Genomic DNA, 16,853 nt, shown 5'->3' with positions numbered 1-16,853 from the left:
TTTTAGACTTTGCCAAAATGTCTGCCTCTAAGTTTGCTAGCCTAGCTATCCAACGAATAACGCCCTCCAAGTTCCTTATCTTATCTGCAATTTCTTAATCCACTCCACAGACAACTTACTATCACTCTCAATAATCAACCGTCTCTTAGAGCACCAGCTAGAAGATTCAAAGAAAATTAAACCATGTTTAATGGCCTTAAATTCCATTAAAGAATGACCCAGACCAGCAGCTTCTTGAAAAGATCCTAACACTGTGAAACACTCGTCTCTTAAAATCCCGCCTAAATCGCAAGCCTTCCAATCACCATTAATAGCAGCATCCACGTTTAGCTTTAGAAATCCCGTAGGGGGATGGGACCAAAAAATTTGATTTACTATCAGACATTTTGGAAATCCCATGGGGTCCATCACAAAAACATATACCATTAATTTCGAAATTCTAAGTGACATTTACCCCGTCATATGAATTCACTGAACTTCTCTTATCAATCCAAACCTTATATAACATGATAATACATTTCATTCAAATTCTTATCAGATACAAATGTAAGAATATTATATATACAAATAATTCGAATGCATCGCATAAATTCTGAGTGCAATATATCTACATATTTAAATAACGTTTTTCAAGCAGAATACCAGACAACGAATATTCGCAAAACAATAAATCTCGAAATAAACAAAGAAAATGACACCCAATCAAAAAAAAACTCACAAACCAAATATAACACCCTATAGGAACACACCTTGACAAAATCAAACAACGATAATCATATTCAAAATATTATGCAAATACTCATAGACCCATCACCTTACAGACCATTCAAAGTGGGGCTTGACACAAAGGAAAAGGCCATTGAATTTTAAGTGATATTCATTATGTCGAGTGAATACATTGAACTATCAATCAAGACTCAATATAACATGATAAGATATTTCACTCGAACACTAATCTGATCCAAATGTAAAAAAATTAAATATAAAAGTAATTCAAATGCATCGCATAAATTCCAAGTCCGATATATCAACATATTTCACACAGCATTTTCTGAACAAAATATCAAATAATCATTAATCGTAAAATATTCATGCACGCAATAAATAAAAAAAATTAATTAATCAGATAACTCACAAACAAAATATAACACCCTATAAATACACACCTTGACAAAATATTCTAGCAGCGACCAACAATTCCCAATCTTTGAAGTGTAAAATCACAATTCACATCATAGGCCGAAACAACAATAAAAAACATATTCCAAATTAAACATTAATAATCAGAGTCTGAATACTATGCAAACGATCATACACACATACAACTTATTGTTCAAAGAGTAAAGTCTGAGAACCACTCTAATTATAACACACCATCCGAAGTGTGGTCCACCAAAAAGGCATATGCCCCTGAATCTAAAGTTACATTCACCCTATGGAGTGAATACACTAAAACTTCCGTATCAATCCCAACCCAATATAAATTGATAACATATTTCATCTAAATGGAAGAATATTACATATACAAATAATACAAATGCACCGCATAAATTCTATGTCTGAAATATAAAAATATTTCACCCAACATTTTCCAAACAAAAAAAAACAATCATGCTCATAAAAAACAAAAAAAAATGTCAGTCAATTACATAACTCAGAAACAAAATACAACACCCTAGAGAGATACACCGTGAAAAAATATTATAACAACGACCAACGATTTGCACAATATCTTTAAAAAGCATAAAATCACAATTCATATCATAGTCCATATCAACCAATAATAATTATAATCCAAGTCAAACATTAATCAGTCCTAATATTATGCAAATGATCATGCACCCATACGACTTACGCATCGTTCGAAAAGTAAGTTTTCAGAACCACTCTAACTCCAATAGACCATCTGAAGTACGATTTGCTACAAAAGCATAAACCCCTGAATTCGAAGTGAATTTCACCCCATCGAATAAATACATGAAACTTCCCTTATCAATCTCAACCCAATAAAAAATTATAACAAATTTCATCAGAGTGTAAGCATATTACCTATACAAATAATCTGAATACATCACATAAATTCTAAGTCTGATATATCATTTATTTCACGTAGCATTTTTCAAACAAAATACCAGACAACAAATAATCGTAAAACAATCATTATCGTAATAAACAGTGAAAATGTAAGTCGATCAGAACCCTCACAAACAAAGTATAACATCCTATAGTGACACACCTTGACAAAAAGATTCACACGGTGGCTTTAAAGTGCATAAAGTCACAATTCACATCATAGATCGAATCAAACAATGATAATCACAGTCTGAATATTATGTAAATAATAATGCACCCATACGCCTTACACACCGTTGTAAATATTACATATACAAATAATCTAAATGCATCGCATAAATTCTAAATCTGATATATCAACATATTTCACATAACATTTTTCAAACAACAAATAATAATAATAATAATAATCTAAAACAAGCAATAATAACCATTGTTCGAATATTATGCAAATAATCATGCACCGGTACACCTTACAAATCATCCGAAGTTGGGTCTGCCACAAAGGCTGAAGCCACTGAATCCAAAGTGACATCCTTATATAACTTGACAACATATATCATCAGAATTCTAAATTTATCCGAATGTAAGAATATAACATATATAAATAATCCAAATACATTGCCTAATTTCTAAGTTCGATATATCAACATTTCACAAGACATTTTCCAAACAAAATACCATACAATCAATAATCTCAAAACAATTATGCTCACAATAAACAAAGAAAATGTCAATCAATCAGATAACTAACAAAAAAAATATTGCACCCTATAGAGAGACACATTGAATCAAACATTATACAAATCACATCATAATTCACATCATCTAACACATCATGTCTTTAAAATATATAAATTCACAATTCACATCATAATTCAAATCAAACAATGATAATCATTATCCAAATCAAACATTAATAATCCGAGTTTGAATTATATAATTTAATTTAAGAATAAATTATCCAAATCAAACAATGATAATCATTATCCAAATGAAACAATGATAATTTAAATTAATTTCATTTAAGAATATATTAATATAATTTAAATTAATGTATTCTTATGATATTTTATAATTTATAATTTAAATATTATTATTATTATATTAATAAATTATATAAATAATTTTATTTAAGAATAAATTAATAAATCAGAGTTTGAAAAACCAATCAGTAAGGGAAACAAATCAAAACATTATAAGCAACGTACCATTGTTCTCTTGTTTCAAGTATATCTCTAATTTGAAACATCTTCACTGCTCAAGACAAGTTGATCGCATACGGATTGGAGCTCCTAAGATGCAAAAGGAATTTAGTAAGTAAATTTTCTAAGCTACTTTTCCAAACTTATACAATTAAAACAGTCGAAGAACTATGTGGCCCATCATAATACATCTAAAAAAGCTATACCTTGTGCATGTCTTCTTTAAGCCTATGCTACATATGCTAGTTTTTGCTTTAACTGGACATACAACAATTTCTCATTGTGGAAGGGTGATTCTAGTTCTTCTTTCTCTGCCTTGAGCATTGCTAGAAGAGTGTGCTCGCCAGTCTCCTCACCTTTGGATTTCTAGAGTGTGTTTTAATTAATATTATAATAATTTAAATTTAATTTAATTTAAGAATTTATTAATATAATTTTAAATTTATAATTTAAATAATATTATTATATGGGGCAAGATCTAATTACACTATGTAAAAATCTTTTAGTTTTACACCATTTTAGGACCATTGGATGAAAGAAATTAAAGAATGAGATTAACCGTGGAAAATGAACAGATATTCACTAAAAAAACGAGTTAGTCTCAACCTTTGATTTCTCTAAATCCAATGGCACTAAAAAAGTGTAAAACTAAAAGAGTTTTGCGCAGTGTAAATGAATCCTAATCCTTAATATATTCATAAATTATATAAATTAATTAATTTATATATAAATTATATAAAAATATTTTAAATAATATTAGAAAAATTTAATTTAAGAATATATTAACATAATTTCAATTAATATAATCTTATGATATTTTATAATTTATAATTTATAAATAATTTAATTTTAAAATAAATTAATAAAACTATACCTCGTACAGGTTTTTGTTTTAAGCCTTTGCATATGCTAGTTCTTGCTTTAACTGGGCAGACAACAATTTCTCATTGTGGAATGGTGATTCTAGTTCTTTCTTCTCTTCCTTGAGCATTGCTAGAGTGTGCTCGTAATGTCTCCTCACCTCAGGATTTCTGCATACACTCTAAACTTTAAGTGAAATAAATAAACCTAACGATACAGAAAATGAGAATGAACCCATTAAATCTTCAATGTCAGATATAAATAAATCATTCAATACATTCACAGAGTATGTGTTTTGTATCAGAAGATTTCAAGTTCAGCCACATGGATTTATCTTGAAAATTGCCAAACCAGGAGAATAAAAATGTGACAAACAACAAGCATATCACTAAGGCCTTGCTAAGCATCCAACCTAAAAATCACTTAGAAATAGGCAAAGAAATCCCAACCTAAAAGTGGAGATGCAATAAACATCAAAACTACATTTACGATGTACCATTTTTCATTGGAGTAGACACAATAGTTCTCAGTCTGAAACTACTTAGCATGCAACAAACTTCCCAAAGTTTAACAAATATGATGCCTTAAATTAACAATTCGTTAGCATCAAAAACTTATGTTCATAAACATACATTTTATTCCATGCATAAACATGATGTGCCTAATTTCACACATACGATTATCACAACCCAAATCATCCACTCTCAACTTACATAATAACTTTTTCCAATTATTCACCCAAAACCCAATAGGTTAACATTAAATACGCATCCACGGAATTAATTTCATAGAAAGTTTAAATTACAGAGAAAACTATGCAAAACCTAAGATCCTGACAACAAAAAGGTTGTCATATGGAATTTGTTTGTTCCGGGGAAAATCACCCCTTAAACCACGTATATGATTTATAGATTTAACTCTTTTGGCAAGAAAGTCAATGGTAGTCTATTTAATTAAAAATATATATGTAAAACACATAATAAACTCGAGCATCCAATCTTTATTTATATAAGGATAAATTTTTTGGAATTAAAGAGATTAAAAGACAATGAGTGAATATTACCTTTGCTACATCTTTCAACACCGAAAAGGTTGCATCTCTGACATGGGATCCAACCATTAAGACACTACAATTCAAATTCACAACATTCCAATAGTAATAGCATTTAAATAATAATAGGATAAAAAACAGAGCATCTCCTCCTATATGATTTTATAAAGACAAAGTAAAATGTTTCAGACCATTACTAGATGATGACCATCACAGAGTTCAGTTGCCATTAAAAGGAAGGAAGATTCATATATTATTTATACAAATTGTTTTGGATACTTGAGCAGAAAATTTTACTAAATGCACTTAGCTAGCATTGCCGAAAGCAAGAGAAAACTTACATTAGAAAACCCTTCATCATCAGAATCCTTCATATCACTGAAAGAGGGAAGTTCAAGCGGTGCTGTGTACACACATTGATCGCTGTCCGTGAGCTGACTTACCATAAGAAGTTGAGAAAGGTATAGTGTATTTCATTTGTATAACATGACGTACTTCTTGTTCAATCTTAAAAACCTTGATGTTGCCATCAGAATCTCCAACATACCTGCAAATTCAGAGAGAAAAGAAGACATATTTATAGGTAAAGTATAGAGAAAGAAAACATAGGCAATACTGATTCTGATGACAGACAGTAAAAGTAGATTACTCTCATATCTAATATGATAGAATCAGCAATTAACCAAGCAAGCAACTTGCCTCAATATGGTTCTTGAAATTTACATTGATATATTAAGGATGCCTTGATTCTGGACAAACTGAAGAAAAATTAAGGTTCATATAAGTACCTTGAAATAACTTTCAAAAAAAAATTACAAGGAAAAAGAAATACTGATATAGCATTATTAATGATAGTATCAAGAAATCCAGATTGAGAAATATAGCATCATAAACGATGATACCTTGAACAGTAAGTGCATAGACAGCAAGGTAAACGATGATACCTTTTCTGATTGAAGTTGATTATTTACTGTCAAAGTGAACTGTGCATATCCACTCCAGCAGGGTAAACTTTCTGGGTCGGCAACATCCAAATACATAGACAAATGATCCACGTTGTTACCTGTATGAAATTCAAAACCAAGAGTATGACAACTGATCCACGTTGTTACCTGTATGAAATTCAAAACCAATAGTATAAAGACTAAACTATCATCGCCAAAACAGAAAATCAAGGGGGAAAGTGTAAGTACTATAAAAAAGGAATGAGCAGTGTACCATTTAAAACCATCAACGATAAAATCATCTGAGAAAATCAAGGGATTGGGACTCTATTAACAAATCGAGAAGTAAAATCACAACAAAATCAAACACTTTTCTTCATCTTCTTGTCGCTGAAAATAAAAAGTAATCAAGAACAAATCAAAATAACTAAACCATAAGCAGTAGAAACCGTAAAAAATACGAAAGGCCAACTGAAGATATAGCAACGAGATGCTTGTCGTTCGAGAGTGTAATTGGAAGTTTGAGAAGGAACAAAGAGAGGATATGATAGCGGGTGAGAGAAATGTTAGGGTTTGAAAACGGAAGTAATTTTACCTGGGATGGGCGGGATTGCGGGAATAAATAGTCAAATTTTTATTTATTTACCTAAGATAGAGCCAAAAAAAAAAATAGTCGTTGCAAAGGGAGCGTAAAATTTGAAATTCAAAATATTTTTTATTTGATTTATTTTTTTTTCAAAATTATCTCTTTTATTTATGAATAAAATTTAATATTTTAATCGATTATCTATGAATTCAGTTTGATTAATTTCATTTCTTCTTTTTCATTTTGATTTTAAAGTTATTTTGAAAAAAAAATTAATACAAAAACTTTAATATATGATTTTAAATATTATTTAATAAAAAAAAATTTGTCAAAAATATTTTAATATTTTTTTGTCGACGACGAATCGACGTTTTATACCTCACAAACCCTTGGATGAAAATTGTGATCCCACACGATTCCGACGGTCAATCGGTGGTAACTACGACAACACATGATTGAGAATGTGACAGGGACTATATCGGTGGCGATAGACTAAGATTAGGATTTGGGGTTTTTAGAGATCTGGGGCTTCTTTATAATTTAAGAGAAATTATGATTTTTTTTATAAATATGTTAATATTTTTTAAAAATAAATTTCAAAATTATTAGATTGTGACATGTGTCACTTGACAGAAGAAATAAACGTCGTTCACTGCCCGAGCACCTAAAGTGGTAGCGTTGGACACCGGGAGCATTCAAAAAAATAGTTTAGACACATTTTATAAAAATATTATAGTTTGGACGCTTATTTTGTAATAAACCTTATTCATTTCTCAACAAAATACAAAATCTGAAAAAAAAAAACAGTACAAAACAACAAAACTAAGCACATTAAGCCACAGGCACCATGCAACTCGAGAAACAAGAAGCACAGCAGGGATAAAGGAGTGTTTTATACATATACATATACGTGTATACATACATGTGTCATATTGTATACGGTTGTAGTTATATTACATAAAATAATTTTTAAAGGAGTGTTTTGCAATTTATAATACATGAAATAAACCCATAATTTATATTATCACTATATCATTCTATTGAATTTTAGAATTTAGAATAAATAAATAAGATTAATTTAATTATAATATGTGAATTAAACCCACGATTTATTCATGATAAAGAAACTAATAAAGATTTAGACCAATAATTTGTTTCGTTACAATTATTGATCCTAATGCATTGATAAACAAATGAATAGTTTAATAATTCTCATGAAACTCGTGCCTTGGTGGTGTTGAGGGTAGTTTCAATCAAACATCGTTGTGTACATGATATACATATATTAAGATATATATTTAAATTTATAAAATTTTAAGAGTCGAAAATAATTTTTTAATAAAAAAATAAATAAAATCTAAAATATACGATAATTTTAAAATTTAAAAGATGATCGCCTCATCTACATCGTCTAAGTCCGTCCCTAATTGCGTATTAATATTATCAAAATCTCTGTAATAAAATTCTTTAATTTATAAACAATTTGTCAATCGGTCAAAGGAGGGACAACAACGAAAGTTGAAAATATTTGTACTAATTCATGTTTATCTACAAACCAGCATCATTCCAAATTCGCCTCTTCACGAGCTGGAAAACAAATCACCATTAACAAATCACCGTTGAAATCCACCGGTTTGTGTCGCCACCTTCACACCGCCGTTCGATCGTCTGACATCTGTGGGATCAATCGTCAATCAAGCGGCTCCCGATACCGCTAGCAGAAAAAATAAAATTAAGATTGGGACCCGCAGTTGGAGGAATATGGGAGTAATAAAAAAAAGTGTTTAGTGGAACCTTATAAACAATATCCAATCACGTGCTTCCACTTGTAACTCCGTCGACGGCTGTTGTTATCTTTACCATCGCCGGTGTCAACTTGGGAGGAGAATAAAAAGGATCATTTTTAAGGAGGGAGGTTCCGAATCAGGATCATTATTAGCCAAACTACATAGAATTTATTGATAATAGTAGTATTTTATCTCTTTGGAATTTTAAATACAATGTCGTTTTTGCGGCGACGGAGGAAAGGAACGGATTCGTCAATGTCCTCGAACTTTGTAGGATCCAGAATCGAAGACGAGGACGAGAAGAAAGGATTGTTCTCGAGTCCCAGGAAAGAGAGGAATACTTCTCAGAAATGGTCATTCTGGGACAGTTGTTGTTGGTTCATTGGTTTTGTGTGTTCAATGTGGTGGCTCTTGTTATTGTTGTACAACACAATGCCCGCTTCGATCCCTCAATACGTGACGGAGGAGATAAATGGGCCGTTGACCGACCCACCGGGTGTTAAGTTGAGGAAAGAGGGCTTGACGGTGAATCATCCCGTGGTGTTTGTCCCTGGGATTGTGACCGGTGGGCTCGAGCTATGGGAAGGTCACCAGTGTGCTGAAGGCTTGTTTAGGAAACGTCTTTGGGGTGGAACCTTTGGGGAATTGTATAAAAGGTACCATTAACTTTTGTCCCTTTTTTTTCCTTTTGTTTTCCCTTTCTAAGTTCTACATAAAAGGTATCCTTGGCCTTGGGAAGGCCACCAGTGTTCTTTTATGATCTTGACTTAGGTTGGAAGTTATTAGAGAAAGTTCTTTAAAGCTTACTGATTTGCACAAGAAAATATTGCTTAATTGATTTCTATAGTTGAAGCCTTCTAATTATTGCAAATGCTTTTTCCTTTTGTTTTATGTTTGATTATGGGGCATTGGAAATACATATATGGATAAATAATTTATTTTAAGTTCAAAATATACAATCCACATACAAAAATAATTTATTTAAAGTTAGTTTGAAGGGATAAATATTTGGATATATATATATATATATAATTAAAGTTTATTTTTAAAAGTTCATTTGAATTGTACGTGTCTTGTAGGAACATGTTGGGCCCAATGCCACCATCATTCCGTTTTCTTGTTTCTTCCTCGACTTATGGGTTCACCATCTTCTCGTAACAATTTAGACTACATAATATTTTACAGTTAAATCTGTTAACAAAATGTATATAAAAAACATATACCTAGATCGACCCAGATGAAAACACGTAAGAAAATCTTTCATAAACCTATTATTTAGTGTACGTATGTTTCCAGCCCTTCCCGTAGTGAACATACATAATCGATCAATCATTCGCTAGGGTGATCACAAGTTGTGGGGCACCTTGGTGCTTCCTTAAAGTGGAACCTAGAGGAAGCTTATTCAACGGGTGAGATGAGACGAGAGGACATTACTGGCCGTGACGTTGCCTGTTATCGTTGATCACAAATCGAAGTGTCCTTTTGCACGTTGCCCATCTCTAACTCTCGGTTCATGTTTGTAACCAAAAAAGAAAAACAAAAGTGAAAAACAAAGCCCTGTTTTCACTTGTATGTAATTATTCTAACTTTAATCCGCCTATATTTTGTGTCTCTTATAAGCCACACCATCTTACCCATTATTGATTACTTCATTTTGTGTCTCTTATAAGCCACTCCTTCCTACCCACCTTCTTACTCATTATCGATTACCTTGAAGTTTCGGCATAGGATGGATTTAGGCATTTTATTTATACCTTTAAATTAACTCTCAATTATTTGACATTAAACGTTAATACTTCTTACATTCTTGGTGCCCGAATTTAACACTTCTTAAATTAACTATAATATTTTTACTATCAAATTCGCTTGGTTTGTGCTTATTATTTAAATTTATGTACATTATCTCTCATAATATTTGATTCTAATTCTGTCTCTTAGCCTATATTTTCCTATTCTATATGCACTCAACTAGAACTAAGTAAAAAGGAAATGAATAGTCGAAGAACTAGTAGGGTAATTTATCAGATAAATAAATAAAATTCATCCACTTGATCAGTCTGAATTCTCGACTCCTCTCACCTCACTTCTTCTCTAGAAAGAAGTGAATAAATTATTAGTAATGAATCTAAATAAGAAGAATAAACTCTTTCTTCTCTCAAAGCCAATGCTTCATTCTTTGCTCTTTTGCTAATGTGAAATTTCCATCTCTCTCTCTCTCTCTCTTCCTTCACTGAAAGAATGGCCAAGTATCACCGAAACGACATCGGATCCTTAGTCCTCGACCGTCATTCCACCACCTCTGCTGTTACCCACTTCCGACTATGTAATGCCTTCTCCGACTCTTCGCTCCGTAGGAAAATCTTGAACGCTGTAAGATGTGGCGCCAGTTCTCGCCATCGTCATCAGCTCATGCAGGAAATGCTCAATGAGGCCGCCCCTCAGCCTAAGCCTAAGTCTCCTCCTACCACCATCACAATAAGGTCGGTCTTGAAAGAATACAACGAACCCAAAAACACAGATTTCAAAGTAGTGAAAAAAGCTGTCAACAATGTTAAACCCGAGAAGCTCGTTGATCTCTTGAACTTAGCTGAAGCCAAAAGCGATGCTGAGACCACGAAGAAGGTTCAAGCTTTGGAGGAGTTGAAGCGATTGGTTAAGGATTTGCAAGTGGAAAACGAAGAAAACAAGAGAGTAGCTGCCAGTAGAGTAAGGTTGCTCACTAAAGAAGATCCAGAAACCAGAGTAACATTGGCTATGCTAGGAACTATTCCCCCATTGGTTGCGATGCTTGATTTTGAGGATTCTGATTCACAGGTCGCTGCTCTTTATGCTTTGCTTAATATAGGAATCGGAAATGACCCGTGAGTTTCTCAAATTTCCCTCTTTTAAACTAAGTAATCTCTTTTGTGTGTGCGTGTTTTAAAAAAAATGTTTTTATTTTCTTCTAACATTACTGATGTTGTCGATCTATTCTTTGAAACCCCCTTTTCATTGTAGGAACAAAGCAGCCATTGTTAAAGCAGGGGCAGTGCATAAGATGCTAAAGCTTATTGAACCCCCTAACAAGCCAAGTCAATCAATCTCAGATGGCATAATAATAAATTTCCTTGGCCTAAGCGCCTTGGATTCGAATAAGCCTATCGTTGGATCTTCAGGGGCTATCCCTTTCTTGTTAAGAACCCTTAAGATTTTGGATAAGAGAACTGGGTCTCAAGCAAGACATGATGCTCTTATAGCACTTTACAATCTATCAATCTCCCCATCAAACATTTCCTTTATTTTGGAAGCTGATTTGATACCCTTTCTAATGAATACCTTGGGGGACATGGAAGTTAGTGAAAGAATAGTTGCGATATTTAGCAATGTGGTGTCCACTCCAGAAGGTAGAAAAAGCATTAGTGTTGCCCCAGAAGCATTCCCAATTTTGGTTGATGTGCTGAATTGGACCGACTCCCCAGGGTGTCCAGAAAAAGCATCATACGTTCTCATGGTAATGGCACATAAAGCATATGGAGACAGACAGACCATGATTGAAGCAGGCATTGTGTCATCATTACTTGAACTTACACTTTTAGGTAGCACGTTAGCAAAAAAGAGAGCTTCCAGGATTCTAGAGGTTTTGAGAGTGGATAAAAGGAAGCAAGTTTCGGATAATTTCAGCTGGAATTCAAGTGCAGCTGTGTCCGCTCCTATTTACGGGTATTCGTCGTCATCGACGAATCAATACGGAAAAGAGTGCTTTGCGTTTGAAGAAGGGTGATGAGTGAGGAGAAGAAAGCTGTTAAACAAATGGTCCAACAAAGTTTGCAGAATAATATGAAGAGAATTGTCAATAGAGCCAATTTGCCACAAGACTTTGTTCCATCAGAACATCTCAAGTCCCTCACAACAAGCTCAACTTCAAAGAACTTACCCTTTTGACCCAAATATGAATTAGCCATTGAGATTTCCATCCAATAGAGAGATGTAAGAGCTTTGGTAGTTAGTTACTCTTTTGTTCTTCAATCCCATTTTGCCTTTTCTTTTAACCCTTTTCTGTAGCTTTTGTCAATGTATGATATATACATAGCCGTTGTCAATATTCTATCATTGTACTTCCATAATCAGCATGGTAGAAGATTGCTACTTCATTTGACATTTGGGGTGTGATCAAACCTTCAAATGCATCACAGTCTGATCTGCATTTCTGCTTGTCAATGCCTAATATATTAATGTTATGTCTATATAGGTCTCTATCTCCCTACAACCAATGAGTCATTTACTTTCAAATCCAACGGTACTATTTTGTCTGATGCCTTATATGGCCTTGGCACTTGTCCCTACAACTCTACCATTTATTTATATGTTTTCAGCAGAGGCAGCTGTCAAGAAAGCAGGTGTGGGTCATTTTCCTCTGCATACAAACAAGGGCCATTGGCTATAATTTCTATATGGTCATTTTTTTAATTACAACATTTCGATCATTTCATTAAGAATCTCTAGATTTACATAGTGGAATTCCAACTTTTTTGGACTTGTTCTGTATTAATTTTGTATAATTTATCTTCCTCCATTGACTTTGGTTACTAAGTGTGTGTGTTACATTATATAATTGAAATTACAGATGGAGAGGGTTTTAGCAAGCAACATGCCAAATAAGGACAGCAGGAAGAAGAATCCGAGTTATGGGTTACAATGGTCGGCTCACTGTTGTCGACTCGGGCTTTGTGGTATATGTTCTGAAGGGAAATGTGAAATTCACGTGGTCACAGAGCTGCTGTAGTGTTCTAATGATGATATTAAATAAATATGAATTAATCAAATAATAAATCTGGTGTTTCAAAAATAATATATATTCTACAGCTTTTCTGTAAGCATAACGGTAAGAAGATAATAATTTGATACTGTGGGGGCTGCTTCACATAAATTGTTTTTATTTCAACCCTTGCTTGTGGGTTGTGGGGGGCAAGTAGCAAGACGAATCTATGATTTTACGTTAGAGGGTAAACTTCTTGAATTTATAAAATTTTAGGGGATAATTTTTTTTAATAGAAAATACATAAAAATTAAAATATATGATAATTTAAGATTTTTATGGGGGCGATCGCCCCCATCCGTACCGTCTAGGTCCATCCGTAACTGATAGTGTAATACAATAATTGCTTGTATGTATGTTGGTAGCAATAAATATTCATGATAAAACATGTGCATCCCCATGACTAGATAGTGGCAAGCCGACGGTGCTGATCGCGGTCAAGCTCTATTTCTTTCATGTTTCGAGATATTCTTAAATCATTTTACTTGTCGCTGATTCATTGTTACATGATCTATCTTTATTTTAGTCGTGTTTTGAGATATATTGAAAACTATTTGAAGATTTTTGTTAAGGGAATCGAACTTGTGTCCTCTAACGTGCACACATTCGTTACATTTCGTTATCCGTAAAAACGGATTCGAAAAATCTCAAAATTCAAAACGAATGAAATCGTTACATTCATAAATGTGTTCAGAAAGTGGGTAGCAACAACGGTTGCTCCGACTCCGACAATCGTCAAGACTTCCAACAACGGTTAGTTTAGAAGGAAAAACACTAATCATAACCCTTGGTAAAATAGGCTTCATAGATTTCAATTTTGCGATCTTTACATTTTAGTCTCTAAAATCACAACTTTAAAATTAATCAATTTAGTCACCATTACAATTAAAATACTAATTTCCAAAAATAAAAATTAATAACTTCAAAGCAGTTAAACCAATTCAACCACTTCAAAATTATTTATTATTTCAAAAATACCAAATTATTATTTTTACCAAAAATCTAAAAACCGACCCAAAACCACTATTTCAGAATTTGAGATGTTACACCTTTTCTATTACATAACCTAGATAACCAAAACGAGAACCCCAGGACTCCAAGTCAACCCCGTAAACTCCTCTGGACTCAACAATATTATAATGTACTAATTAATTAATTAATCCATAGGCGTTTTTCTCAATGCATTAGCAAACTACCCACTCTTTGTACTTTAAGACTGAAAATACATTCTCCAAAATATTGGATTAAATTATACACTAACAAAACACGTTGATGATACCCTAATCATAAAAACATATATATTAAACAAACCAAGTCTCCCACTAACCCTAAGAAACAATTAAGTGGTGATATTTACGTGAGATAGGTGTCACACAAACGCACGTGAGGCTGGAAAGAAGTAATATCGTTATTCAGTTCAAGCACAAAAAATAATAATAATATGAACGTACAATATCAAACGGTTGAAATTTTGATATTATTTAAAAAAATTTATGCTTGAGAAATATTTTTAAGCTTAAGACGTCCAATTCAAAGCACGAGTTCGTGTTTGACACTTTCAAAAGCTAGTCAAGAAAAGACACATTGATGGAATTGCAAGAAAAAAATTTGAAGTACAAATGGTAATTACACGATCGCTTAAGATGTTTTGGAAGGAGAATGCGCAAACAATGACGTGATGTTGTCCTTTTAAGTTTCTAAGCAGTAGTTGAAGTCATTTAATAGTCGATTTTTCAACCCAGAAAAGCATTTGGTCTCCCTATCAATCTTCGAGCTATACTAACAAACAGTAAACATAGAGAGAGAGAGTAGGTGAGCGACAATAACAGGGTTTGCTAATATAGTATGAAGAAATTATAAATTTAGACTCTTTGGTAGGAATAAACATCACATCTTCGGCCGCATTACGGATTTCTAGCCGCCCAAATAACCTACTTGTTCACACTACTTTTCCTTTGGTCTAATTTTTGTGTTACTCCACCTCTTTTGTTGAAGTTTTAGATGCTATTAACTTCCAAGACATCGTTTTGCAGTAAGCTAGTCTCCGGCGGTGGTTTCGTACATGTTTGAATCCCAATATGAGCACCCCGACTCATCGTTATCATTAGAATTAACTATTACCATATTAAATTTATAGTAGAAATATATTCAAAGTTGAATAAGATATACATATGGTGAATATTCAACTGAAATGTATAATTCAATTAGATAACCTATATATGATTTACATAGTATGAGTTCAAGCCAAAATTATTCAAGTACTCAACCTTGCTATTAAGCCAATGCTTCATTGCCATTTGGCTCTGCGTCTTTATAATGTTTCTCTGGCCAAAACCATTGACATTGAATCCTACTTTTGATGAAGGAAATTGGAGATTAAAAAGAGGTGCAGCTGCTTCACTTCACTTCACATGGGGTTTCAATCGAGTATTGGTAGTCAAATTATGGGGGTTAATTAGAACCAAATTTTGGATTATCCAATGCGAGTTAATCTCAAAACATAGTTAGATTCAAACCATGTGGATAGGTGATTTGGAATTAAGCTTTGAGCCTGCCATCTTGGGGGTCAATTTAACCAGACCAAGACCAAGAAATTGAAACATAATTTAACTCTTCTTTCTTCCTACGTCTAGTCTCTTAATATATTCTATATCACTACAAATATCCTTTCTAGCTAGTTTATCGCATTGTATTTACCCAGATCAATACAAAAACATGTGTGTCAAATAAAACGGCGTCAGCACGTGCCATCCCATGTATATTATTAATTACTTTTACTGTAGTTAATATTAAAGCTCGGGAAATTAAAAGGAAAGAAGGTGGAAGGCAGAAAGTTGAGGTCAAGAAGGCGAAGCTTATGGTTTTAGTGTTGAAGTTCAAAAAAAGGTAATGCAAATTGCAATCATCTGATTGGGAATTGACTTTCAATTTCAATGTTTTAGCTGACACTAACAGCCAACTCGAGGGATAGTGGGATCTATCTATCTATGTTTGCAAACCTTTTAGCTCAATTCATCCTCATCATCTTCCACCAACTTTCCTTTGAAACATCTCTCTCTCTCTCTCTCTCGAGTCTATATTTTTATTTCCCTATTCCTGGTTTTATTATTCTCTCCTCTTTGCTTTTGCTTCTTCTATACTCCGATTTTCCAGTTATGGACTCGGCTTGGGTGGATACTACTTTGGATCTTAACATCAATCCTTGCCAATCTCGCAACAATAAGCTATGGTGAGTCTGGCTTTCCTTCCTCCAAAGCTTGTTTTTTATTGTAGTGCGGACTTGGACTTACAAAAGTTGAAACTTTTTTTTTAAACCAGAAACGAGAATTCGAGGGATGTGCCGACTCTGGTGTTACGGTTCCGGTTAAGATGAGGCCAGTTTCAACTTCAAGGCAAGTTAATTGTATTTGACAAATACAAGTGTGTAAACACTCAGTGAATGTTATCTTTTAAAACAGAGTGGAGTTTTGGTGGAGGAATTGAATAGGGTGAGCGCCGAGAACAAGAGGCTAACCGAGATGCTAACAGTTTTATGCGAACAATAATACGCT

General features: G+C 33.1%; 1 long non-coding RNA gene and 1 pseudogene across 1 annotated transcript; one reads left to right on the top strand and one right to left on the bottom strand.

Moving 5' to 3' along the window:
• Window positions 1-3,283: 3,283 nt before the first annotated feature.
• Window positions 3,284-5,582, bottom strand: LOC120164425. Its single transcript, XR_005519735.1, has 4 exons — window positions 5,532-5,582; window positions 5,203-5,266; window positions 4,153-4,309; window positions 3,284-3,368 (listed from the first exon to the last, which is right to left on the bottom strand). It is a non-coding gene; the product is annotated as an uncharacterized LOC120164425 (long non-coding RNA).
• Window positions 5,583-10,624: 5,042 nt separating this feature from the next.
• LOC120164421 lies at window positions 10,625-12,442 on the top strand (annotated as a pseudogene).
• The last annotated feature ends 4,411 nt before the right edge of the window (window positions 12,443-16,853 follow it).

Source organism: Hibiscus syriacus, unplaced genomic scaffold (assembly GCF_006381635.1).
Source record: "Hibiscus syriacus cultivar Baekdansim isolate YM2019G1 unplaced genomic scaffold, ASM638163v2 tig00111522_pilon, whole genome shotgun sequence".
Taxonomy (NCBI): Eukaryota; Viridiplantae; Streptophyta; class Magnoliopsida; order Malvales; family Malvaceae; genus Hibiscus; species Hibiscus syriacus.
Note: the sequence above shows the minus strand (reverse complement) of the source record. Positions and strands in the feature narration are given on the sequence as shown.